Source organism: Microcebus murinus, chromosome 5 (genome assembly GCF_040939455.1).
Source record: "Microcebus murinus isolate Inina chromosome 5, M.murinus_Inina_mat1.0, whole genome shotgun sequence".
NCBI classification, from domain to species: domain Eukaryota; kingdom Metazoa; phylum Chordata; class Mammalia; order Primates; family Cheirogaleidae; genus Microcebus; species Microcebus murinus.
In genome coordinates, this window is record NC_134108.1 from 14,396,331 (window position 1) to 14,422,836 (window position 26,506).

A 26,506-nucleotide genomic window follows, 5' to 3' on the forward strand; every position below is an offset into this window, starting at 1 on the left:
ATGCTTCTATTTTCTTTTTCTCCCATCCCTAACCATCTAAATAATTAGCTGGGCGTGGTGGCATATGCCTGTAGACCCAGCTACTCGAAAGGCTGAGGCAGGAGGATCACTTGAGCCTATGAGTTCAAGGCCACAGTGAGCTATGATGGCACCACTGCACTCTAGACCAGATGACAGAGTAAGACCTTATCTCAAAAAAAAAAAAAAAAAAAAAAAAAGAAAGAAAAATTCAGGGACTTCTAAGAGTTATCAATAGGTTAAAGTCACCTCAAGTCATAAGAAATCTAACCCACATTCATTTAAGTCCTTTCCATCTATGCGTATACATATATAGGAACATAAGCATTCACTTTGTTAAAAAACAAAAATGGGGAATGCGTGCTGTTATAACCTGATAGTTTCACACATTTGGGATGTGTTTCCTTATCAATAAACATGCATCTTGCTCACCTTCAATCAGTCCCTCTTGTCCCTGCAGCTCAAATGGCCACAGAAGACAGGACTGATCCAGACAAGCTCTGCCAGGATAGACCCTGAAGGACACAGCATGGTGGCACACAGGATGGAAAATGATGGAGCCAGGTGGGATTTCAGGGCCAGCTAATTCAGGGAGGAAAGCAGTTTTGGGATTTAAGTTTTCCAAACAAAAAAAGGAGAAGGAAAATCTGTATTCTACTTTTTCACTCTTAAGCTTCCATAGCTTTATCTATTCCTCTTCAACTTTGTCTTACAAAGACAGTTATTTCTTTTGAGATGAGAACTAGATTTGAAAGACATGCTCCCTACACTTACACGTGGTAAGCACCAGAAAACCTATTTTCCCACTAAATTTGTGCTTCAAAAAACATAAACACCTCTTTTGAACAAATCAAAACCCTACATGTTTTCAAGCTTATATCCTTTGAATGGGTCAGCCAGAGTTTATTCCCGTAAAGTATTACCATATTACAACTAAACAAGTTTAAAAAAAAAAATCTCAAATGCTTCCAGCAACAGTGTTTTCTTCTCATTTCCGTAAGAGCAACAACTAATTATAGCCAAAGTGATAGCCAGGGCATTGCAGAAAAACTACCAGACTTCTCTGTTCCCTTTTCTTCTCCCCAGGACTGCTCAAGACTTGCTTTGAACCCCCTTTGTGGAGTAAGGAGTAGGAGTATCAAGTTCTTTGGTGAATTTGTTAAATAGTGAACAAAACAGATGAGCCCTGACTGCCGTCAGTATGGTGGGGGTGGAAGAGGTGAACCTACTAAAGTAACCAATTTCAGTTCAGAAGTGACACTCCCGGATCTCTACTCTGAGGTGGAAGTGGCCCAGCTTTGCTGTAGTACCCAGGGTCGATGGCTCCAACCAGCACAATTCATCCCACCTACAGCAGGAAAGCCCAAGAAGCAGAACTGTTAAGTGGCCATAAATGGGAAGGAACCAGAAATTATAAAGTCAATAAAGGACACATGCACAAATGATCAGAATAAAAAAGATTATCTGGAAGGAATTTTAAGTCCCATGACAAAACTCGTAAAGAAAACTCTTCAATGTGTTTTTTTTTTCCTTCATTCTAATAGAAAGCATTTTGAAAGTAAACCTTTAAAAATGTCACACAGACAAAAATAAAAATCAGAGCATAAATCAGTAAATAATATCCCTTGGGGAGTAATTTGGAAACAGGTGTAAAAATTTTAAATGTGCACACCCTTTGGCTACACTGCTGTTCTCATGCATATGGCATTACATACTTAGGTAGTCAGAGGAAAATGATGTGCAACACACAATTTATAACAGCAAAACATCCTAAGAGTCTATCAGTAGAGGGGAATAATTAAATGATGGGACATCCATACAACAGACAGCATCAAAAGTGACAAGGTAAATCTAGACTCATTCATGTGGGAAGATGTCCCCAGTTTAAGCAGAAGAAAAGCAAGTTGCTGAGAATGTTTGATTCCTTTATGTGTTTAAAACCAAACCAAACCAAACAAAAATAACCCACTAACAAAAAAGGGAAGGAGAGGGAGAGTCAATATTTGTTTGTATAAGCATTTAAAAAAAAAAAAAAGTCTGGCATAAATATATACCAAATCTTTAATAATGGCTACCTCTGAAGATTGTTGAAGAATCGTTGAAGGGGGTTGGGAGAAGAGATATGGTTTTCTTTTTACTCACTTTATCATTTTAAAAGCAAAAATACACTAAACCCTAAAACCCATAGCTTCTTAGGCTACAAGCATGTTAATAACCTGGCTTTCCCGGGTTCATAAATCTTTTAAGATCATCTAAGCCAACAAGCCAAACTGTTGGAGCTTTAACTTTTCTGTTCTTATCATCTCCAAATGTGATTAGCATATTAATGTCCTCAGCTAAGCCATTCATCAAAAATATTGACCAAGACAGAGCCAAGAATATCACAGTTCTACAGCAGGCCACTAGAGGCTCCTGATATCTTAACACATGTATTATGCATTATGTACCCATTTCACAAACGTGTTTTATATACATTCGTTTCCGCCTTAAGGAAGTTACTTTCATGACTCTGGGCACGTTTTTTGGCTCTCATACCCTCCCTGTTACCTGTATAATGAGGTTGAGCATTCATTTTTATCTACCTCAAAGAATATTTGGGACTCAGCACACGTTAAGTTCTTGGTAAGTCAACTATTAACGTACGTTTTAGCTATTTTTGTTATACCATTTGCTCTCAACAATGGTGACCTAGTGGGAATTATTTGTCCCATGTCCATTTTCCTCTCTACCATAAAAGCTCCTGGAGTTTATGCCTGTGTTGTTCATGCTCTGCACTCAACAGAACACCTGCCAATGGCCAAGACTTCTGATCCTTCTAATTTTCTAGATCTGAGTAGGAGAAAAGGGGCAAGGTAGCTCATACAAAGGTCTAAATGGAAGAGAGGTGCCTGAAAGTCCACTTTTCTTTTTTCCTTTTTTAACCATAGAAAGCATGGGGGAAACAGCAGAGAATACACAGCAAATACAAGGTCTTAGTTTGAGTCCAAGCTCCCCTTAGCCAGGGAACTTTACCTCTGAGCTCATTTCCCCAATTATAAATTGAGACTAATATTACCTCTGGTTTCAGATTGTTTGTGATGCAAATGAAATAATATTTGGAGAAGTTCTGTCTTTAAACTGAAAAGTACTAAGCAGCCATTTTACGAGTCCATTCTATGTAATCAAGGTATATGTTGAATACCAGTATGTTCCAGCCCTAACATCACACTAAGGCCACCTTTTAAAAATTGTCCTCATGTTTGTGTTAAGGAGGGTTTCAAGGCAGCATTAGAGCTGAGTCCTAGATTTGAAATGACAACAGAATCCAACCAAATTAGACGCAGCTCTGTATAGGGAACACATCTCACTAATATTGGATCACACACATTCATCTGAGGTTGCAGGTCTAAACACAGGGCACCACCATGGGTAAAATGGCTATGGCCTTGGATTAATAGACTTGGCCACAGGAAGAGGAAACAATGACTAAAGAGAGGCAGCTTTTTGTCCTGGAGTTTCTGGCTCGTTCAGATCCCCAGGTTGCAAAGGCAAGTCATCGTACTGTGGGAATGGATCTGTGAGTGACCCACACACATGCACAGACACATGCATGCCCAGTGCTGTGTAGTATGCATCAGCGAGCCCATTCATCAACATAGCTTAAAAAATTGACCATCCTTATGGTTGATGATTTTATTTCATACTAGTCAATCACTATAGCTCCAATCAGTATATTCAAACCAAATAGTCCAAACAGTAATCCATACAATGGTTAAAAAAAAAAAATTTTTTTTTCATGCCCCCTTTTATTTAAACACAGCCACACAGAATTTTCCAAAATATTTTTAAATTTCTAGAAATAGGCCTGGGTGCAGTGGCTCACATCTGTAATCCCAGCACTTTGGGAGGCCGAGTTGGGAGGATCGATTGAGGCCAGGCATTTGAGACCAGCCTGGGCAACATACTGATGTCCTGTCTCTACAAACAGTAAAACAATTAACCAGGCAGGGTGGCCTGAACCTGTAGTCCCAGATACTCTGGAGGCTGAGGCAGGAGGATCACCTGAACGCAGGAGGGGGAGGCTGCAGTGAGCTATGATCAAGGCACTGCACTCCAGCCTAGGCGATAGAGCCAGACTCTGTCTCTTAAAATTCTAGAAATAGGGTGAAAATTAGGTAGAGGCTAAATGCAAATATTGATTATTCTATCAGTGGTCCAGATTTTTAAGAACTTTAGATGAACAGCAGCCCTAATTTCGGAGAGTGAACAGGAATGAATTCGTTAACACCCTCTATTCCTTCCCCTTCAACAGCTATGCTTTCCAGGAAGTTTAGCCTAGAGATGCAGTGTCTCAGTACGAAACTGTTCCCCCACAAGAGCAGTCCATCTCTGAGATGCAGAAATAAACCGCATGAAAACATAGGTGGTAAGGTAATTTTTAAAAGATTTTAAGATTCTAAAAAATCACTGTTAATTCTATACAGAATGGCAATAATAATATGGTTATGTTATTTTATAATGTCCTCGAAGGTTAGAGTTATATAATGAAGATTTACAGATGAAGTATCTTGTATTTACTTTAAAATAACAAATAAAATCTAAAAATTAAAATTCAACAAAGATTGGTAAAATGTTGATTAAAGTTAAAGCTGGATGATGGGTACATGGATATTCATTATTATTATTATTATTATTATTATTCTCTATTTTAGTATATGTTTTGCAATCTTCCAGAATTAGAAGGAAAAATAAGTTTTCTTTAGTGACACTTCTCACAGAGTTTAACTTTGGGGTACTGACGATAAAATCTACAAAGTCAATTAAACTTCAATACAGTCAATAAAATTTCAAAATTTCTATGTTTTCAATAATTTCATTCCTTGGTAATGACGTCATTTGTCATTAGCTCAAGACGTTCAGTAAGCAGTGCTGAGGCAATCACAAATGTATATATTCCATGAATTTAAAAAAGATTTAAGGCAATTACAAAAGAAAAATATGAGATGGTCTTTTAACAAGCAAATTTTTTCAAGAGGAAAAATGAACTGCTGATCGAGTTTCAGAGGCAATATCAAAACCCGGAGCCAAAAGCTCTCTCTAACCACATGAAATTGAGAAGAGCAAGCATCCCAGGGCAGGGTGACTCTAGTGACCTCTAAAAAGCAGCAATTATCTCTGAGAAACTGACCTTTAGAGTTCTCTTCTCGATCCCAGTTCTTGTCAGGGAAGAGGTGGCAGACCCCTGAAGGTGACAGCAAGTCCCACCTCTCTTAAAATGCGGACACCCCAAAGCCTCTGTCTGATCTTTCAATAAAACCACTGGTGGTTTTTAATTTCATATTTCTTTCCATTCATATATTCAGCAAAACAAAACCAACAAACCAAAATATCCCCTTTACAGCTGGGTGACATGACTGTAGACATGACTGAGTTCATCTGAGACACTCAAAGGTGGGCATCTCGTCACCATTATCCAGAGTCACCGTGGCTCCTTCTCTCCACCTCCACGCACTGAGAACCACACAGTCCTGCTGTCCGGACCTGGTATGGACTTTACCATTTGACCTTGCAGGTCTTTCCTTCTGAGAGCTGACGTAGAGCCCACCCCATGCTTCAACATCACCACCCCACCCTCTGCCAGAAATAAAAGCTATCCAAACGGCAACATGTATCCCATTTCAAATACTTCATTGGCTTAGAGCAGTTGCGTTGTGCTCTCATTAGTTTAATTAATTTAATTCAATCCTAGTGCAAAAATTCTAATTTTCAGAATGCAAAGATTAATTCTATGTTGTTTTTGAAATGGCAGCACTTACTATTTAAGGTTTCTGGAATGGTGTCTGCACATGAACTTGTGGTCCCACAAGTGCCACCTGGTGAAGGCTAATAAACACCAGATAGAGAGTCTCCGGCTACAGGCTACAAATCCCAGATTCTTCTGTTTCTTATCATTTTCAGCAAAATTCATGAATATTACTTAACATAATTTCAAGAAAAATAACCCAAACTCATTTTTGGACATAAGAATGAATGCTAAGAGAGATCTGCTAAAATCGACATTTGCTTTTAGCATGCAAAATTAACTTTCAATTCAACTGAATATTAATATTCAAATAGTCGAATTGTTGAGTGTCTTGGAAAGTAACGTATCTCACATTGCTTATGTAAATTCCAAAGGACTTAGCCACGAAAGGTGAACTCATTGTATTAGGAATGTTATCTACAAATTAGGCCTCTAAATCTCAAAGATCGGCATTTTTCAAATTAGTATCTGAGAATGCCAGTATACCAGGTTTATTAATGCCAGCAAACCAGGCATAATCTCAGATGTGTTCTGTGCTCCAATCAGCTTGGGAAACTCAGATCTGGTCGGAGTTAAGCAGATTGACTTCAAATTTAAAGTCTCTTTAATATGCACTCTGAACCCCTAAGGAGTAAACGACTGCAGCATTTTCTAAAATAATTTGCCCGTAGAACCATTTGTGAGTCCCCTCTGTCACCATCCTCCATAACTAAAGACACCAGGAATACATGCAGTATGTTTTAACACACAACAGCTCAGTCAAATATTCCCCTACTTTAAAAAGTTATGGTTGTTTTTAAAAGTATTAAAACTCCCGAGTTCTCTGGGAAAGTATGTAAAAGAAAACAAAGCACTCTAAATCTGGTTAGGTGGGAGATCGACCATGCTGATTTCAGGCAAGGGGAATTTATAAGATCTCTGCTGGAGATGAGGGAAATAAAAGGCACCACCTACCAATAACAGCAATTCGCTGCGTGAAAACGGTCCACCAGAAACCCATTATGTGAAAGGCCTCTACCCCGTAATGTCTGCAACCCCCCATCAGTCAGTATCTGTACTTACGACAGAGAGACTCAATAAATCCAACTGGAAGAAAACCTGTCAATCCCAGGCCAAGTCTCTGACACCACCAGCATCCTCCCCTGTGTGAACACTGTGCACAGTAATTACAGGACATGGGGCAGCCCTGGTCATCCCCCTCACCCCCACCGAAATGTGTCACCTTTCCTGAGGTGGTAGTTGTGACATTCCTGGTTGAGAACCACTACTCACAGCCTCTAGAACCAGAAAAGAACTCAAAGGGCTGAACTTGAAGAACTGCATTCTTTCTTCCCCCAACTTACCTTAAGCCAAGAAAAAGGTGCATCCCTACTTCCTCCTTAGCTGGATGCAGGATGCAATCCATCTACCGTAGCTCTCCTTATTCCAGAGAACCGCGGTTATACTGCGGTGTCCACTCAGGGAAAAGAGACTAAGCAATCCAACAATTCAAAAGACTCTTGCGTTAAGCACAGGGAACAAGATCGCTCCCCTCTCCCCTTAAACTTCAAAGCAATGTTGAAGTTCCATGTTTAATAGAAAAGTATATAACTTCTCGTGATTAGTTATTTGATTTAGGGTCCCAGATCTTGTTAAGTTAGCACAGAACACAGAACCCCCATAGCTTTATATTCTAGAGTCATGACCTTCATCATGAATGTCTAAGACAAGTTCCCCACCCGGACCTGAGCTGTTGCACCTGCAAAGCTGTCCAGGGCAAATCCACTGCCATCTTGATCTCCAGATTCTTAATGCAAAATAAGCAAAACGTTAGCGTGAAGAGTTAGAATAACGAAAATGAGGAGCCTCAAAGCACAACTTGGTGTTCTGAAACATTTCTGCCAATTCTGACAGTACTCGTGCCTGGTTCCTTTTGAGGCCCCGCACCAGCAAACTTACACTAGGTTTTATTTGCAGCAGATGTGGAAGTCAGTATCCCAATTCCCACTTAATTTCTACACAACACACAGTATCCAAGTAATTGCTCTCATGTCAAGTGGTTGCTCCTCTCAAAGGGATCCTTCTTTGGTAGCAAAGTAATTACATCACATTCTTGTTATAAATCCCATAATACAAAATGTTTCCAAAGCCACCGCGTGCCATAGAAAGACCAAATCGTTTCTTAGCCTGAGAGATAAGTAATTTCCACAAGGGAGAAAAATCAGCATCATCTCAAGAAAAATTCTGGATTTTAAGTGTTAATATTATGTCTTCTAATGCAAGATGTGTCCCTAAGACATGAGTATCAGCAACTTCCTCACGGAGGAAGTTGGATATGAAAAATATACAGTTTCTAAACTTCATACAACCATCACATATTTATAGGAGAGAAAGCAGAAATGGGCAAGGGGAAGACACAGAGGGTGTCTTATAAAAAGTTCTTCTCCCATCCAGAGAAGGGATTGATTGTTTTGTTTGTTTGCTTGTTTTAAGCTGCCCAAGGCAGCAGGCATCACCACCTCTTGTGGGTTTTTCACCACGTTGATAGTTGCAATATAGGGAGATGGGAATAGAAGTTTACTTCAAACTTTGCCCAAAACAGGCAACATATTACTATTTAATTAAGAGGATAATTTAGACCACTATCAAAGTTAAATACAGTTGACCCTCCATATCCTCAGGATCAAGTCCTGAGAACACTGTATTTGCAATCTGAAATTGGTTGAATCATCTGATGCAGAACCCTTGAACACAGAAGGTCAACTGTGGGCCTTGGGCATCCTTGGATTTTGGGGGAGGGGGGACCTGGAACCAATTCCCTGCAGAGGCTGAGGGAAGACCATACCAGGCATCTCTATGCAAATTTAGTGGCTCAGTTGCCTTTGAACCACATCACTTAAAATGATTGTTTACTTTTTTAAAACCTAGAGAGAATTTATTGATCACCCCCTTGCAACCTCAATTCTAAGTCTATGCGCCATTTGACAGGAAAAAAAATGAACAAGCAAAATTGCTTGTCTTATTTTCAATACAATGCACTTGATTTGCAAAGATGGCCCATCTAAGGTAATGTGATTTAGCCAGGAATCAACAATTACTATCCTATAATGTTCGACTCCAAATATTTCTAGCACAACCACTGAGAAATTCAAGATACAGAATAAAAAAGCAGCAAATTGCTAACGCACAAAGAGCCGTGCTGTGTGTGCTAAAGAGCATCTACTGCATCCTAGGCTGAAATTGTAAACTGCTTTTCAATTGATGAAATGTCTGCTTCACCGGCTCCTTTCTGAAGCCTGGGAGGGAGAGGGTCCACTGTGACAACGGCCCCTGGCTGCAGCATTCAGGACAGAAGGCACTTGGCAAGGAAGGAAGGGGAAGAGGCAGCCAGCTTGGGAGAGCTATGTTAAGTCATCCCAAGGGACTCTGGAGAAATGCCTCCTTATATGTGAAAAAACTAAAGAAAGTTTCCTATACATGGTGGCATTGGTTATTTAATAAAGTCATTAAACATCTAGCTCTCATAATGGACTCGAAGATTAATAGCAAAATTAAAATGATAAATTGAAATGGGTTTCTCTGACGTGCATGCTTAGCGTTGTGCCCCAAGGAATTCAAACGGCCTGCTGCATACCAAAATAAGTGACGTGAATCCGGCCCTGCCGTGGCTTGAGCACAGCCAATGTTTATCAGTCAGTCTGGCTGGAGGAAAACAGGACTTTGCCTAGATCCACTAATCCCTAATAGGCAGGCAACGGCAGAACCCTTCCATCAGCGGGCCCCCATTAGCTGGCAATAATGCTACCGTGCTTCTCTGGGTCCAGCTCAGCCTAGCACAGTAAGTAGAAAGAGCACAACCTGCAAGTAGACCAAAGGGAGGGAATCCTGGCTTTGACACTGATTAGCTATGAGGCATTTGGGCAAATTTTTTACCCTCAGAGCCTCAGTTTCATCAGCTGTAAAATGGGGAGTAATTTTACTTTTGCAGGGTTATTGTTGCTTAAGATTCTCCTGTGGGAAAACTCAATAAGTAACAGCATGGATGCCCAAGTGCAGAAGGGATCACGGAGTCGGGTAAGGGATGTGAAGGAAGAAATGCAACAACAGCAGTGCTTCTTCTCCACTCTGTCTGGCCAAGTCCAGCCTGGGACGTGGCTCATGCTGGTGTCCAACTGATGCCCCAGTAGAGTGGCTGAGGGATGCTCCACCCAGCCCTCCTATCTCGAGCACAGCAGAGATGGTGTGCTGCCTTCCCAGGCACTGCCCAGTGCTCCCATGGGTGCTAAAACAATGTTTCCCATAAAGAAGTGGTGACTTTTCTAAGAACAGATTTTTTTTTTTTTTTTTTTTTTGAGACAGAGTCTCGCTTGTTGCCCAGGCTAGAGTGAGTGCCGTGGCGTCAGCCTAGCTCACAGCAACCTCAAACTCCTGGGCTCAAGCAATCCTGCTGCCTCAGCCTCCCGAGTAGCTGGGACTACAGGCATGCGCCACCATGTCCGGCTAATTTTTATATATATATATTAGTTGGCCAATTAATTTCTTTCTATTTATAGTAGAGACGGGGTCTTGCTCTTGCTCAGGCTGGTTTCGAACTCCTGACCTTGAGCAATCCGCCCGCCTCAGCCTCCCAAAGTGCTAGGATTACAGGCGTGAGCCACCGCGCCCGGCTCTAAGAACAGATTTGTACTGCTCAATACATTTCTTCAGTCTCTACGGGAAGCTTTTAAACCATCTTGTTCTCTTCGCATTCGATGCCTTACCTTCTGAACGAATGAAAGTACATCAAAACAAAAGCAAAAGCAAAACTGACACCAGCCATAACCAAGCCAGCCGTTCTGTTACCCAAGAAGGAAAGAATGACAATCCAGGTTCCACAACAGAAATACGTGCAAGTGAAGGATCCCTCAGCCTTTGGTTTGAGCGAGCTCAGAGTCAAGCCTATTACTGAAACCCCTCGAGATAAGGTGACATCTGAGAAGGCTCACTATCCTCCCCTTACAAAATTAGTCTGGCCACAGTGTATTTAACAGCCCTGTGCTTCCTTTCTCCTACGGCCTGACCTAGATTGTATTAACCAAGCCATTCTAAGAGAGACAACACCTAGATAGAAAAATGGCAGCTCTGGTTTCCTTTCTTTCCTTCTTTTTTTTATTTTTTAGAGACAGGGACTTACTCTGTCGCCCAGGCTGCAGTGCAGTGGTGTGATCTCATAGCTCACTGCAGCCTCAAACTCCTGGGCTCAGCTGATCCTCCCACCTCAGCCTCCTGAGTAGCTGGGACTACAAACACACGCCACTACATGCAGCTAATTTAAAAAAATAATTTTTTTTGTAGAGATAGGGCCTCACTATGTCGCCTAGCCTGGTCCCAAACTCCTGGCCTCAAGCAATCCTCCCGAAATTACTGGATTACTGGGATTACTGGAGTGAACCACCATGCCTGGCATGTTTCTTTTTTATTTTCCTGGTTTTCAAAGTTAGTCAATAAAGCAGTTATAGTACACATACACAAACCTTATCAAGACCTAACTCTACATGACAAAAAAGAGAGTGTTGCTAAAGAAGTAGACAACGTACAAGAGGCCAAAGCACTATGGAAACTACATCAAATACAAGACAGGTTTTTGGCTTTTTGCTCTTTTGGTTGGTTGGTTGGTTGGTTGGTTTTTGCTACCAAATCTATTCTCTCACATTTCTGCTTCTGAGACATACTGGCTGATCAGAATATTCACTAATACATAATAAGCAAATGCTCTAAAAAGCTGCGCCTAATTAAAAATACATTCACAGTCTAGCCAAACATGATGAATTTACAGAGAACCTTGAAGCTGCATAACTATTTCTCTTAACATTAAGGTGGAGAATATCAGCTTGAATCTCTTAATCTCTTAATCACTCAAGGGTGGCTGGTGCTGGTTTTGTTGGGGAGGGGTAGTGACTGAGGACTTGCCATTTGCGTCTCTTGGCACATTGTAAGAGATTCTGGTTATTTGGGATTTGTTGCAAATTAAAAAAAGAAAAACCTACGTCCTGTAATGTCTGGTGAAAACAAAAATCCTCCAGAAAATCACAAACTTAAGAGAAGGCAGGAGGTACGTGATTGTGACCTGGATATAAGTGACCTTTCACAAGTGCATTTTCCATTATAAAAGGAATCCATTAACTTAATTTATAAATCATAAGTTATAGCTGTCAAAATAGCTTTTAGAGTTGCCAGCTATTACAGAGAACGTCTAGTGATGCCATTAATACTTTGATTTTCAGCCTCATCAGTAATACCCTGGAACACAGGCCAGGCCTTCTTCCCCACGTAAACACACTCAAAGACTCTTCTCCTGATTTAGGAGACAGAAGACATTAACTCAGGAGAAATTCACTCTGTCCTCCAAAAGCGTATTTTTTTTACTTCTAAATGGGACAGGGGGTGGGGTGGAAGGCGTGAGGGGCAAGTCAGATGCATCCCAAACCCAACGGAAACAAGAATTGAATATTTGAAAAGCTCTCTATCATCCTAAATTATAATGCTATTGACTTTAGAGTAGCACTTCATTTATTTTTTTTATTTAACACCTGAAAAGTCAGTTTGAACAATGTGCTTGTGATTCTTTAACCTAACAATATATTTACCCCCATCTCTGCCACCCCGGCAACTATGGGACCCTGGTCAAGTCAATAGCAGTCACTTTGGTTCCTGGTTGATTGCTTTGTTCTATAAAACATAAGACCTGAACTCTCTTGGCTCAGAGCCTACTCAGGACTCTCAGTCAAGAGGGCAAGTTACTCTGCTTTGACACCTGGATAGACAAAGAGTAGAAAGTGGCTTGTTTAGTCCACATGAGCTTAAATAAATGATAATGGACACCTCAGCGGAGATGGCCCATTCCTCAACTACTTGGTTCAACAAGCAAACTATATGATTTCAAGAAGCGCAGGCTTTCACTGCTAGTGTAATCATCTGCGATCCTCACATCTGAGTGACTTGAAATGGAGAGCTTCTCTGTTCTGTTCTTGTTTTCTAAGAATGCGAGCCAACGCCCCGTCTCACGGGGGGTGACAGTTCCTCATGAAGTAGTGTGAGCTTCTGGGAAATGGCTCCCCCACGCTGCTATTGATTTTGAACCTTGAAAGCAGGCAACAGAGAAAATACTTGCACAGTAAGAGCAGAGAGACGGGGCAGATGGGTGCCAGCCTTCCTGCCAACTTCATCTGAAATAGGAACAGAGTCCTATCAGCCTGATGCTATTCCTAGAGCAAGTTTAGAGAAAAAGGCTTCTACAGAGAAAAAGGCTGCCCTAAACAAGTGTCCCATCAATGACTCACTCTCAAAATTGTTGTTGCCCTAATCTTTTAAAAAATTATCACCTCCAAAAGGAGATCATATTATAGATGTAGACGATCACATAGCCCTTGCTCTTTTGGGACCAAATGCTGACTTATAGGAAATGATTTGCTTTAAATACAGAAATTATCTTAGAAACTGGAAAATATATTTGGCTTTCTCCACTGGATAGACCGTACAAATGACTTCCCTTTCTCTCCATAACTCACTCAAATGACAAACTATAATACTTTGAATATTTTTTCTGTTTGCTTTATATAATCTCCCTCTTTTTTTTTTTTTTGCATGAAATTGATTTTGTTCCTAACCCAAGAGATTATATCTGGAGAAGGCTCTGCAAAAAAGAACTTTGTTTTAAGACACATATGTCTCAAACTTTCCCATTATTCTTCTAAAAAAATCCTCTTTCCATCTTTTCCATAAACTCTCCATTGAGTATTATAAGCTCTCTAGTAATCAGTGGTTTGAAAGAAACACACACAAAAAATGAACTGCAGTTCTCTGATGTGTACCTCCTGGCAAGGAAAAAGCAGTCCAATGGCTACCTCAATAATGTGAATCATTGCCAAGACAGAAAATTATTATTTGTGGTTTTTGTTTTTGTTTTTGTTTTTTTTTGAGACAGAGTCTCACTTTTGTTGCCCGGGCTAGAGTGAGTGCCGTGGCGTCAGCCTAGCTCACAGCAACCTCAAACTCCTGGACTCAAGCGATCCTCCTGCCTCAGCCTCCCGAGTAGCTGGGACTACAGGCATGTGCCACCATGCTCAGCTAATTTTTTGTGTGTGTATATATTTTTAGTTGGTCAATTAATTTCTTTCTATTTTTAGTAGAGACGGGTCTCGCTCAGGCTGGTTTTGAACTCCTGACCTCGAGCAATCCACCTGCCTCGGCATCCCAGAGAGCTAGGATTACAGGCGAGAGCCACCATGCCAGGCCAGAAAATTATTATCTGGTATCCATTTATATGACAATGGGCAAACGGTTTTGAGATTGAAAAGTTTCCATATCAATTAGGTTAGAAAATGTCCTATAAAACTGTTTCCAGTTATTGCCTCCAGGGAGTGAGGAGACAACGCATTTGCTCTAATATGAAAGTTTTTACGACGGAGCATTACTCTTACTCGGTCCCAACACATTCCCCACTCTGTTGCTTCATAAATTATGTTCTTCACATTGTCTAGTCTTAAAAGATACAGTTCCCAAACCTCGCAGCCCATCTCACGTCAGGCAATGGCAGAGAGCGCAATACCGGTGTGATGCCCGGGAGAGCTGGTAAGGGCGAGACTGACGTACAAACGATGGCGTTGGCGTTGAACGATGTCCAAAGCTGATCTGTGCTGACAAAAATCAGAACAGCGGTGACCTCTTGGGGAGCAGGAACTGGAAAGAGGCACAGGAAGGCTTCTGGGGCACAGGTCAGGTTCGACAACCGCCCTGGGAGAGGCTGCAGGCACGTGTTCGCTTTGTAAGAATTCACCGAGCTACGTGCTCGTGCTTAAGACCAGTCCACTGTACTGGATGTAAACGGGCCGTCAACGAACAGCCCTAAACCCCTCAAACCACCACCCTGGCTGCAGAGCGAAGGGACTGCTAATGCATCAACGCAGGACAAGGACAGAACCAGGGAGGAGGCCCCAGGGGACAGGAAGGGTCAGCCTGAAATATATTTTGGAGATAAGGCCAGCAGGACTTGCCAATGGTTAGAAGAAAGACTCTCAGATCTGAGGCTCTTGGTTATGTCAGGGACAGCTTCTAAGTTCCGAGGAAAAAACCTTCTCTGTGTTCTTTGCTTTTAACCCTGGGCTTTCTGTCTTCATACTGAATTCTCTCTGTCTCTCCCAGTTGCAGGCCTTCCCTGAGCCACAATGCCTGTTGCAAAGAGGCCCTACTTGCATGGTTCCTTTAGCTGCATGTGCCTGTTCCCTCACTGGTATGACAGGGATTTGCAAATTTGTATGTACAAAGTCACAGGACGGCACCCACACTCAGTAAGCACTCAATGTCAGCCATTAGTATCACTAAGAACAAGGCGCTGCTCTTGTTAGCCTTTTCTTCCATTTTCTGTGCCTTTTCTTGATAGGCCTCTTTCCAAGCAAGGAATAACATTCTAGTTGCAAGAGCCTAGAAACCTGGGGATTATCTGGGGCTTTTCCGAATCGTGGCCACCCCCACGCCAAGATGCATCAAGTCCTATCATTTCTTTTGTTGTCAATGCTGTCCTTGATCTCTGCCCGGCTCAGGCTTCAATATCTCGTGTCTGATTCATTGCAATACCCTGAGAGCCGGCCACCCTGCCTCCGAGCGCCTCCGCTTAGTTCTGCCTTAACTCTCAGTCCGTCATGCAGGCCTCCTTTAGTTCCCAGAGCATGACGCCCCCCCACCCCCCACGTGGTCACATGGAACCCAGCCTCCTCCACTTTCCTGTGCTCGCCCACTACTGCTTTCGTAAGGCTCAATCCCAGGCTGATGAGTCAAAAACCATCCTCAACGTTCTTCTACAGTCACCTGGGAATTTTCTGACAACATGAGTGCCGGCTATGCTGTGGGAAGCTGGTAGGCCCTAAGCCAAGAGAGGAACCCTAAACTCCATGACGGTGGGGGTGGCAGCTCCCGTACATATCCAGCACGTCACACAGAATGCACTTTAAATAATTACTGAATTCGGCCGGGCGCGGGGGCTCGCGCCTGTAATCCTAGCACTCTGGGAGGCCGAGGAGGGCGGATTGCTCGAGGTCAGGAGTTCGAAACCAGCCTGAGCAAGAGCGAGACCCCGTCTCTACTATAAATAGAAAAAAATTAATTGGCCAACTAATATATTTAGAAAAAATGGTGGCGCATGCCTGTAGTCCCAGCTACTCGGGAGGCTGAGGCAGGAGGATTGCTTGAGTTCAGGAGTTTGAGGTTGCTGTGAGCTACGGCACTCACTCTAGTCTGGGCAACAAAGCGAGACTCTGTCTCAAAAAAATAATAAATAAATGATTACTGAATTCAAGTTTGACCAGCCTGAACCTTGAGAGTGATCAGGATAATAACCCAGGTGGACGGCAGGGAAAGGCTCATTAGGTCAACAGATCAGGCCCAGGAAGTGGGGGAGAAGAAACTGCTTCAAACAACCCCTAGGGATGCCATGGACCCAGGAGGGAGCCCCTGCTTTGAAGAGCCCCATTTGGGCCCTCCTCCCAACACATCCTTCCCCTACAGCAACTCAAAGGACAAACCTACCTGAATTGAAGTTCACATCCCACCTGTCCCAGGGACCCAAGACTGTGGAATTCCCAGAGTTGATGTAGGCTTCTTCCCCAACCACCCCTAGACCACAGGGCAGCCAAAGGGTGTCTGTGCTGGTGGGGGTTGGAAGGGTAGGGACAGAGCCTGGACATGTGGGCTGGAAAACCCCATGCATGAGCTGGGGCTGGAGGTCCCTCAAGGTGCAGGAGCATCCAGGAGTGAGAACAGGAGGGAGGAGAGGACGGCCACTCCTGTGTCACATATTCTAGCGTAGAAAGCCCAGAGTCTAAGAATCCCAAATCCAGACCTGGCCTTCTGGGTCATTAAGAAGGTTTCACTGTCAACACAGGAGAGAACAGTGTAATAGCTTTTCCTTTAACAGTGTAATAGCTTGATGGATAGTTTTTAAATATTTCATAAAATCGTATGGATATGGGTTTTCATTTAAACTCTTGCCGTGGGCCCCCCAAAATGCCAGAGGCATGAGGACTATTAATAAATCCAGGTTACAAGCAACCCGAGGCCTAAAGGGAAAAATTCAGAAGGCTCCACTGTGGAGTAAGACTCCAGAGACGTAGTTTCTGCAGTCAGACCATGAGGCTTCAAATCTATGCTCCAATTATCGGAGCCGTACAACCTTACACAAGCCACTTCACCAGTCACGCTGTGCCTCAGTTTCCTCATCTGTAAAATGGGGATAACCGTACCTGCCTTCTAATGTTGTTGAGAGGATTCCATGAGTTAATAATTGCAAAGTGCCTGAAACAACCCCTGAAAAACATTAGTAAGCACTATGTGTGGTTGAAGAAACAAATGTGCGTGGAGAAAAAAAAGGAACCACAGGGAAGGAGTGCCCCAAATCCGAGACTGCAATGGATTGCGTTAGGATTGGAGGCCTTTGTCTAAAAATCTATCTCCTCTGTGTAGGGAACTTATAAGGGAGGATGTTTTCAGCTACCCAACTCACTGAAGAGTTTTGGGGGTGCGGGGGGGGGGTGCGAAATTGCTAACAGAGGGACTGCTTGCAAATGTTTAAGTATAAATCATGAGTTTTGAAGCACACAGTAAGACCCCAATAGACAAAGCCGGCCATAAACACTGTCCATCACATGAAATTAATGAATCAACACATGGAACTATGTTTATCTGTTCCAATAAACTAACGAAATACAGAAACCAAAGCAAACGTAAAACATCCTTTACCTGTCACAGAGGAAACGCTACCAGTCTCAGTGATGTCGTGGTGACACGGACACTCATTTGTTGTCAGTAGCATCAACGTTAGCACACCTTGTAAGAGCATGTCCTGTAACAATCGTCTGCCCAGTTTGCAGAGAGAGGCTCACAAGTTAAGCCGATTAGCTAGGGCAAGTGGCAGAGCTGGAGATTCAAATCCACATCTTGCCTAAGCCACGCTCTTTCCACTCTGCCGGGAAGCCTGGACGTTTACCACAAGGAACTAGCAGGAGGAAGGCACAGAAAACAAAGCTGCTTCCTGCAGAATGGAAATAAGCGCCAGTGTGTTCCTAACAGATGAAAAGGATGGTGTTGGGGGCCCTGGCTCACACCTATAATCCCAGCACTTTGGGAGGCCAAGGGAGGAGGATCGCTTGAGGCCAGGAGTTCGAGACCAGCCCAGACAACATAGTAAGACCCCTCTCTACAAAAAAAATGTTTTAAAGCTAGCCAGATGTGGTTGTGCATGCCTGTAGTTCCAGGTACTCAGAAAGACTGAAGCAGGAGGATGCCTTAAGCCCGGGAGTTTGAGGCTGTAGGAAGCTATGACTGCCCCACTGTACTTCAGTGTGGGCAACAGAGCAAGATCTTATCTCTTAAAAAAAATGGCCTCATTAACTGTAATATATGTTTTAAATTATAAGGAAACACAAGGAATGTTCATTCTACAAGCAAAAGCAAAATAAGTATGTTTCAAACTAACTGCAACTCAGTAAAAATCCATGTTTATGAAATAGGATTGCCAAAATAGGGGTGGAGGGTTCTGAATATTTTGTAAAGTATCTAATATTATAATTTTTAAAAAAAAAAGAATGTTGGCTTTGGCAGTACATATACTAAAACTGGAATGATACAGAGATGATTAGCATGGCCCCTATGCAAGGATGACACCCAACTCATGAGCATTTCATATTTTATATACAGCGTGTGCCGAGAGTTTTTGGAAGCTGAATGCATTCGGCATATTTTGAAACTTATATCATTCCTTGGTTAACTAGTAAATTTGTCAGAAATTTATCACACAGAAAAGAGTGGGAGGCTGAGTGCAGTGGCTCAAGCCTGTAATCCTAGCATTCTGGAAAGGTCGAGGCAGGAGGATTGTTTGAGCTCAGGAGTTCGAGACCAGCCTGAGCAAGAGTGAGACCTCCGTCTCCACTAAAAATAGAAAAATTAGCCAGTTGTGGTGGTGTGAGCCTGTAGTCCAAGCTACTCAGGGAGGCTGAAGCAAGAGGATTGCTTGAGCCCAGGAATTTGAAGTTGTAGTGAGCTACGATGATGCCACTGCACTCTAGCCAAGGTGACAGAATGAGACTCCATCTCCAAAAAACAAAGAAAAGAGTAGGAAGGAAGGGCATTCCTTTTCGCCCAGGAATTAGGCCTGTAGAAATATTTGCAAAACTGCAAGTTAATATGTATATTTGCATTTTATATATAAAAGTTACATATATATAAATATATATATATATTTTTTTTTTTTCTAAAGACAGGCTTTCACACTACTGCCCAGGCTGGAGTGCAGTGGTGTGATCATAGTTCACCGCATGAAGCCTTGAACTCCAGGCTCAAGCAATCCTCCTACCTCAGCCTCCCGAGTATCTAGGACTACAGGTGCACACCACCATGCCTGGCTAATATTTCTATTTTTTTGTAGACACAGTGTCTCACTATATTGTCCAGACTGGTCTCAAACTCCTGGCCTCAAGCTATCCTTCCACTTCTGCCTGCCTCCCAAAAAAGCTAGGATTACAGGTGTAAGACACCAAGCCCAGCCCTTTACCATATATTTCTATTTTCTTCTTGCATATCTATTGCAAACTGTTATACATTTTTTCTTAGATCAAGGAGAGTTGTATGAAATGAACTCATCATTCCTTTATTTTTTTGAGAGAGAAAGATGGGGTCTTGCTATGTTGCTCAGGCTAGTCTCAAACTTCTGGTCTCAAGTGATCCTCCTATCCTGGCCTCCCAACACAGTGCTGAGAATCACTCTTGAGTTAATCACACACACACACAAAAAGGACCTTAAAGAGTTCTTCCTCACGCTCACCTAGAACAGTCCTTCCATTGTACTGATGAGAACCAAGCCCTGAAAGAATGTTACTTGCCCAAGTCACAGACCTTATAGGAACAGAGAACATATCAAGAAACCATACTGAACACATTCCTTCTATACCTGTACTTTTAACAACCACCAAAAAAAGATAATAATCCGACAAGACCAGGAAATAGAACCTTTTAAAATACTAGAACAAGAATGAGTGTCTTCCTAAGAGCTGACACTTGAGGTTTGTTCTCAATTTCAAATCCACTATAATTGCTCATTGAAAAATATATTCAAGGAATTTTAAAAAATAAGAATGAGGTAAGTGCTGATGAAGAACACTTTTTAACTCATTGTTCTAGGCTGTTATGAAGTAGACACTATCTTTTATTAACTGCAGCACATCAACACTGCAAAGTGAAAGTGATCTCCAATTCAACTGTGTTCAGAGAAAGGGCCTTTCCAGAAACATGGCTCCAACCGGATTTACGACACTATGATTTTTCTCTGATAACAATAAGCTACACTTGAATTTTCCTTCCTTGTAAGCCCATCCACATTAACGTATTATAGACTCAAAGACTATCTTCACATAGAAGTCAATCATTGCCGATTTTAAATAAAATATGAAAGAGAAGACAAATTCTATTATTTCTCTTCGACAGGAGTAAGAGAGATGTTTCTTCCTTGCTAGAAAAAATAAACACACACACACACATACCTATTAGCTACTCCCTAAGGATCTGGAAAGGGAAGGCTCACATGGCTTATATATTTCAGTGATTAATGCTTTATTTAATATTAGGAAAAACAGCACCAGATGAATCAATACAGTTGAAGAATAAATCCTTACAAAATGCACGTTACTCTTAAAATTTACTCCTGCTTTTATCCTTTTTTTATTTTATTTTATTTTTTTGAGACAGAGTCTCACTTTGTTGCCCAGGCTAGAGTGAGTGCCGTGGCATCAGCCTCGCTCACAGCAACCTCAAACTCCTGGGCTCAAGCAATCCTGCTGCCTCAGCCTCCCGAGTAGCTGGGACTACAGGTATGAGCCACTATGCCCGGCTAATTTTTTCTATATATATTAGTTGGCCAATTAATTTCTTTCTATTCATAGTAGAGATGGGGTCTCACTCTTGCTCAGGCTGGTTTCAAACTCCTGACCTTGAGCAATCCGCCAGCCTCGGCCTCCCAGGGTGCTAGGATTACAGGCATGAACTATCACGCCTGGCCTGCTTTTATCCTTATTAGCACTTAAAATGTCTTTTATATTTTTTCAAGAACAACAGAGGAGGAACTAAATTTAAAAAAGATATAGCCCTGTTAAAACATAATATAACATACCAAAGAAACAGTTAAATAGGAGATAACAGTCTACTTGCAGGTTTAAGCCTGGTTATTTTGTTAAGGGAATTGTTTACTTTTAACAAAGACCTAATAGTTAACTCATTCAATAAATACTTAGTGAGTGTCTTATCATTTACTAAGCATCAAATTTTGAGGTAAAAGAACTTAACATGTATAGTTTCAAATTATTTCAGTTCTACAAAGTCTCCCATTGGAAAAATCTAGATGTTTAAGAAACAATACGCGGTGAATTCCCTTTCCATCTATTTTGTATTTAAAAAGCTCTTCTTAAAGAGGAGCAGATCCAGAAACCAAGTTTTATCTGTACGAGTGTGTATCCTAGGAGTACTCCACTGCCCAAAAAAGATAAAATCCAGGCTTTGTTTTAAATCAGGCACACACAGATTGCCTACTGAAGCATTCCAGTCTATGCAACATTCATAACCAACAAACATACCTTGCAACCCCATCAATTAGTAACCGTTTTCAGACATTTGCTCAACATCTTTATCTGCTACTATGGAAATTGGGACCCCTAGTGAATAGAACCCACCTTTAAACAGCTGCAGAAATAATTATCCCTAGGAAAAGACGCATTCATTTTCTTCTGTATCTTCCAGATTGTACAGGTTGCTGTATTTGTTTTTAGGTTTGTTTGTTTTCTTGTTAACTGAATGGCCAGGAGCAAGGTCAGATTTAAAATGCTTCAATTGATCATGTGCCCCTGGAAACGTACGCACGAAGAATTCCACCTCAAACTGTCAAGAAAAATTCAATCCTTTCATACCATTCTATAAAGGACAGTCTTTGAAAGGGCAAGTCCCCTTGTACTGTTATTAAACAGATAAATCAATTAAAAGGGACATGGCATCAATGGGCTATCTAAATCTTTCATAAAAGCATGATTGTGATAAAACACAATCAGTGACTTCCTAGGAGGAAAAGGCAAGTAAATATATAATAAATAAATAAAACAAGTTTCTTCAAATCTTGGATTTCCCGGTACACTGTATTCCCGGAGCCACTCCCAGCTGCTCTGCCTTCTTTGTGCCTGAGGCTGGAGGAGGCTCTGTCCACCAGGAGATCGTGCCCTGCAGTGACTGCAAGACATGTTCAGAGCTGGCTCTGGAGCAAACCTCATCCCAGCTGCCCGGGCTGCTGACTAAGCAAAGTTAGTTTAATTAGCCTCCTGCCTCAGTTCCACTGAAGCCCTAAGCAAAAAATACAAACATGCAATTGAATGTACTGGTACCTAACAAAATGTCTTAATCGCTTTCAAACATGAAACGACCTCTTGGAGAAAGAAATCTACATTTTCAACTCATTCTTGGCTCCACCAACAAGCATTTGCAACAATGACCATAACAGCCAGGACATCATGCTATGAAAATTCACTTTTGCACAGTTTTAGATTTACTACGTTTAATTTTTATTCAAGATTTTTTATAAAGGTGCTCGGCAACATGGAAAGATTTTTTTTAAATGCAAGATTTATTGTTCTACACTGAAAAGTGTATTTCAAGGTCACTTTAGGTTCAACACTACACCAAAATTAGGTTTACACATAAAATTTTAGTCTGACCAATTTGTCCACCAACAATTATTAGACCGAGGCAAACAAATGGTTAGTGGTGTCATCAATTAATAATTATGTCCAATCTAACTTTTATTTACCAGCTATTTTATTCCTGCAAAGACAAACACTACACAATTAAACAAAAACAGTCTAGATGTCTAGATGATAAGAACATTTTTTCCAGGGCTAGGAGGTATTCTACTGATTTAATCAGCATAAAAACATTCAACAAAAGCAAGAATAAAAACAGCCCTTCTGTGATCCCACACTAGGGCGGAAAATACAAATGCGACTTGGCAGGTAAGTCACACATCTGATGGAAAGAACACGATACGCAGGTGGTCCTGGTGACAACAGATGGCAGGAAAATAATCCCATAAAACCTTACTCCTTCCAGCGATAGTGCCATCGCACAGGATTTTTCATTTTTAACATTTAAATGCCTAAATCAATATAAAATGTATGAAGTATTCTGATAGAAAAGGACTGTTAGTGATTCATCCAAATGTCTTCTACAAGAAAATATGAACGTTAGAAATGAGCTGTCTCCTATACCGGAGTTTCTGATTTTAAGAGAAAGTCTCAGTCAGGCTATTTTGTTTGTCACTTTCTTGGAGGATGGATGGATGAATTTGTTTTTCAAAAATCCATTCAACAGGGTCTTTCTCTTTTCTACCCATAAAGTGTGCCTTCTTAAAGCATCTGCTACTCTGAGGGCTAACACCCTGAAAGCAAGTAACTTTGGAAACCTCAACCTCTAAACACAAGGGACACCTCCCAGTCGCAGAGTCTCTCGAATCCAAAACCTCTCGCCTTTCAAATGTGTTTTCCAGATGCAGCAAGCAAAGAGCTGGGGAAAAGGCCATTTCAAGTACCCTCACTGGGGCCCACAAACGGTGGCTAGAGTAATACAATCAGAATCACCACTCGACCACAGTATAGTCAAACAGGTTTGTGAGAGCTGGCTTAGAATTCCTTTTTTTTTTTTTTTAACATTGCTATGTGAAACTGGCATTTTCTTTATTGTGAGTGTGTGGCAGCAAAGAATACATGTTGGTACCACTGTCTTAATACCTGCTAGATGCTAGCAGTTTCTCCACCATGGATCGCCTTTGAATCATTAGTGTAAATGTCAACACAGTAAAAAAAAAAAAAAAAAAAAAGGCAAATAATGCCTTAATATGATTATGAAAATAGCTCTAACCTTGTAGACGCCCAGAAAAGGTGTCAGGGATACCCGGGGTCCTGCTGCAGTAGATGCTGACGCCCCGTTGCGTTAGTTCTCTAGCGCTGCTGTAACAAAGTACCACACACTGGTGGTTTAAAACAGCAGAAATTTATTCTCTCCTAATCCTGGAGGCTGGAAGTCCGAAATCGAGATGCAGACAGAGTCATGAACACCCGGACAGCTCTAGAGAAGAAGAATTCTCTGCCTCTTCCAGCTAGTGGCGGCTTCACTATTCCTGGACCTGTGGCACTATAACTGCAATCTCTGCCTCCATCTTCACAAAGCTTTCTTCCCTGGGTGTCTGACTTAGAATTCTTACCTTCATTTTTATATTGTTTCTGTGACCCCAGGTTTTTTTTTTTTAATGCCTTTGAAGTTAGAAGCTTCCTGTTACGTTTTGAAATGGCACCAAGTCACAAACATTACGTTTTCCTAAGAACACACAAAAGTTATCATCACTGTGTTAAGTGGGAACTTCTTTTTTTTAATACTATTATTTTCTCATTTCCATATTTATATTAATAACTATCTAACCATTCTCTTTTTCTATAAAATGTTCCCACCAAAAGGATCTTGGAATCGGCCTGGAGGTCACTTTCCTTCAATTAAGTTTCAGATAAAAGTTGGAAGATGGGCGAGGCAGAGTGGCTCACGCCTGTAATCCTAGCACTCTGGGAGGCCAAGGTGGGAGGATCACTTGAGCTCAGGAGTTTGAAACCAGCTCTGAGCAAGAGCAAGACCCCGTCTCTACTAAAAATAGAAAAATTAGCCAGGCGCCCAGCCACTCAGAAGGCTGAGTGAGGCAGGAGGATCGATCGCTTGAGCCCAGGAGTTTAAGGTTGCAGTGAGCTATGATGACGCCACTGCATTCTAGCCTGGGCGAGAAGAGCAATAAAGACTCTGTCTCAAAAAAAAGAAAAAAAAAAGGTTGGAATATGCTCATAACCTTATTGTTGGAAAGAAGTTTTTTAGCTGTAAGGGGAAAACAAAGGAAGAAATAAGATACAAAGGAAAAGCTCATCTATACAGAAGCATGCCAGATGTACAAATGTAGAAAGAATAACAATGAGAAAGTCCCCCATTTTGCAATGATTCAGGCAAGGATCATCGCTGGATGCTAAAACATTGTCTGGCAACAGAATAATCAGTATCAAGCTATCACTTTACCCCACCGGGAAAAGCATGCCTTCATAATGAAGCAACCTGGTGGCAGCCCTTAATCAAATGATCAAACTCAGCATCACCAATAATGGACAACAGGATGTTGTTACGAAGTACTCAGTATCACCTAGGTGGTATTCATGCAGCCTGAATCTAATCACAGAAAAATAAATTTGACAAATCCACTAGGCAAGACAACTGGCCTAGGCTCTTCACAAAAATAAATCCCATGAAAAACAAGAAGGCAGGGGAAGTATTCTAGTTTAAGAAATTAAAAAAGAAATAAGCAGATGCAATGTGGGAACTCTGATTATATCCTGGATCCAATGTTTTAAGTAGGTATAAAATATATTTAAGGATAACTGAGAAAGTTTGAGTGTGGACTCTACATTAGCTGGTATTATGTCTCAAGTGTTAAATTTCTCAGTTGTGATAACAGTACTATGGTTAAAACAAAAGAATGTAGGAATTTATTCTTGGGAGACAACCCTGAACTACCTAGGAGTGAAGTGCTTGATGTCTAAAACTGACTCTAAAAGAGTTCAGCAACAACAACAAAAAAGGATGTACATAAGAGGAAAAAAGCCAAGATGGCAAAATGCTACTGACTAGTGACTTCAATACAAGAAATTGCTTCTGTATATTTGGTAACAAATGTATTTAATCAACAGAAAACCTCCCCATTGTCACTCCTCCCCACCATGGAAACATTTCATTATTTGAGCAACTCCTTAATCTAGAAACAGTACTTCTTATCTAACTATTAAGTCAGGACTGTGAGAACCATTATTCAGAAGCCAGAAAAGTATGTGCTTTAATTGCTAAGACTGCATCATGTTCACTTGGATCCACCACGGTGCTTGTACAAACAATCATTTCAGAAGTCGTTTTTAATTTTTAGCTTTACTTCGGTGTATCAGAATACCAGACATCTTGTTCACTAAAACCAAAATGAATCAACATCAGGGAAATGCAAATCAAAACCACAATGAGATACCACTCCACACTCACTGTCTATAACCAAAGGGAAGAGAACAATGTTATCAAGGACATGAAAAAAATTGGAATCCTCATACACCGTGGCTAGAATGTAAAATGGTACAGTTACTTTGGAACAGTCTGGTAGTCCCTCAAAAGGTTAAACAAAGAGTTAATATATAACCCAGCAATTCCACTCGTAGATAAATGCCCAAGAGAAATGAAAACATGTTCATACAGAAACCTGCATACTAATGTTCATAACAGTATTATTCATAATAACCCCAAAGTGGAAGCAACTCAAATGTCCACCAACTGATGCATGGATAAATAAAACGTGGGGTACATCCATACAATGGAATATTATCCAGCACTTAAAAAGAAATAAAGTACTGAAACATGCCACAACAAGGATGACTCCTGCAAACAGTACACTAAATGAAAGAAGCCAGACACGAAATGCCACATATTGTATGATTCCATGAATGTGAAATGTCCAGCATAGGCAAATATATAGAGACAGAGAGTACAGTGGTTATTGGGGGAGGGAGGATGGAGAGTGCCTGCTAATGGTATGGGATTTCTTTTTTC

The 26,506-nt window shown here is 41.3% G+C and overlaps 1 protein-coding gene and 1 non-coding gene across 2 annotated transcripts in view; one reads left to right on the top strand and one right to left on the bottom strand.

The window, feature by feature from the left end:
- The window catches only part of AKAP12 (A-kinase anchoring protein 12), a 91,973-nt gene that overhangs the window by 42,060 nt on the left and 23,407 nt on the right, over window positions 1–26,506 (bottom strand). The window lies entirely within an intron of this gene.
- Window positions 18,396–18,499, top strand: LOC142871220 (U6 spliceosomal RNA). The gene has a single exon (XR_012919482.1). It is a non-coding gene; the product is annotated as a U6 spliceosomal RNA (small nuclear RNA).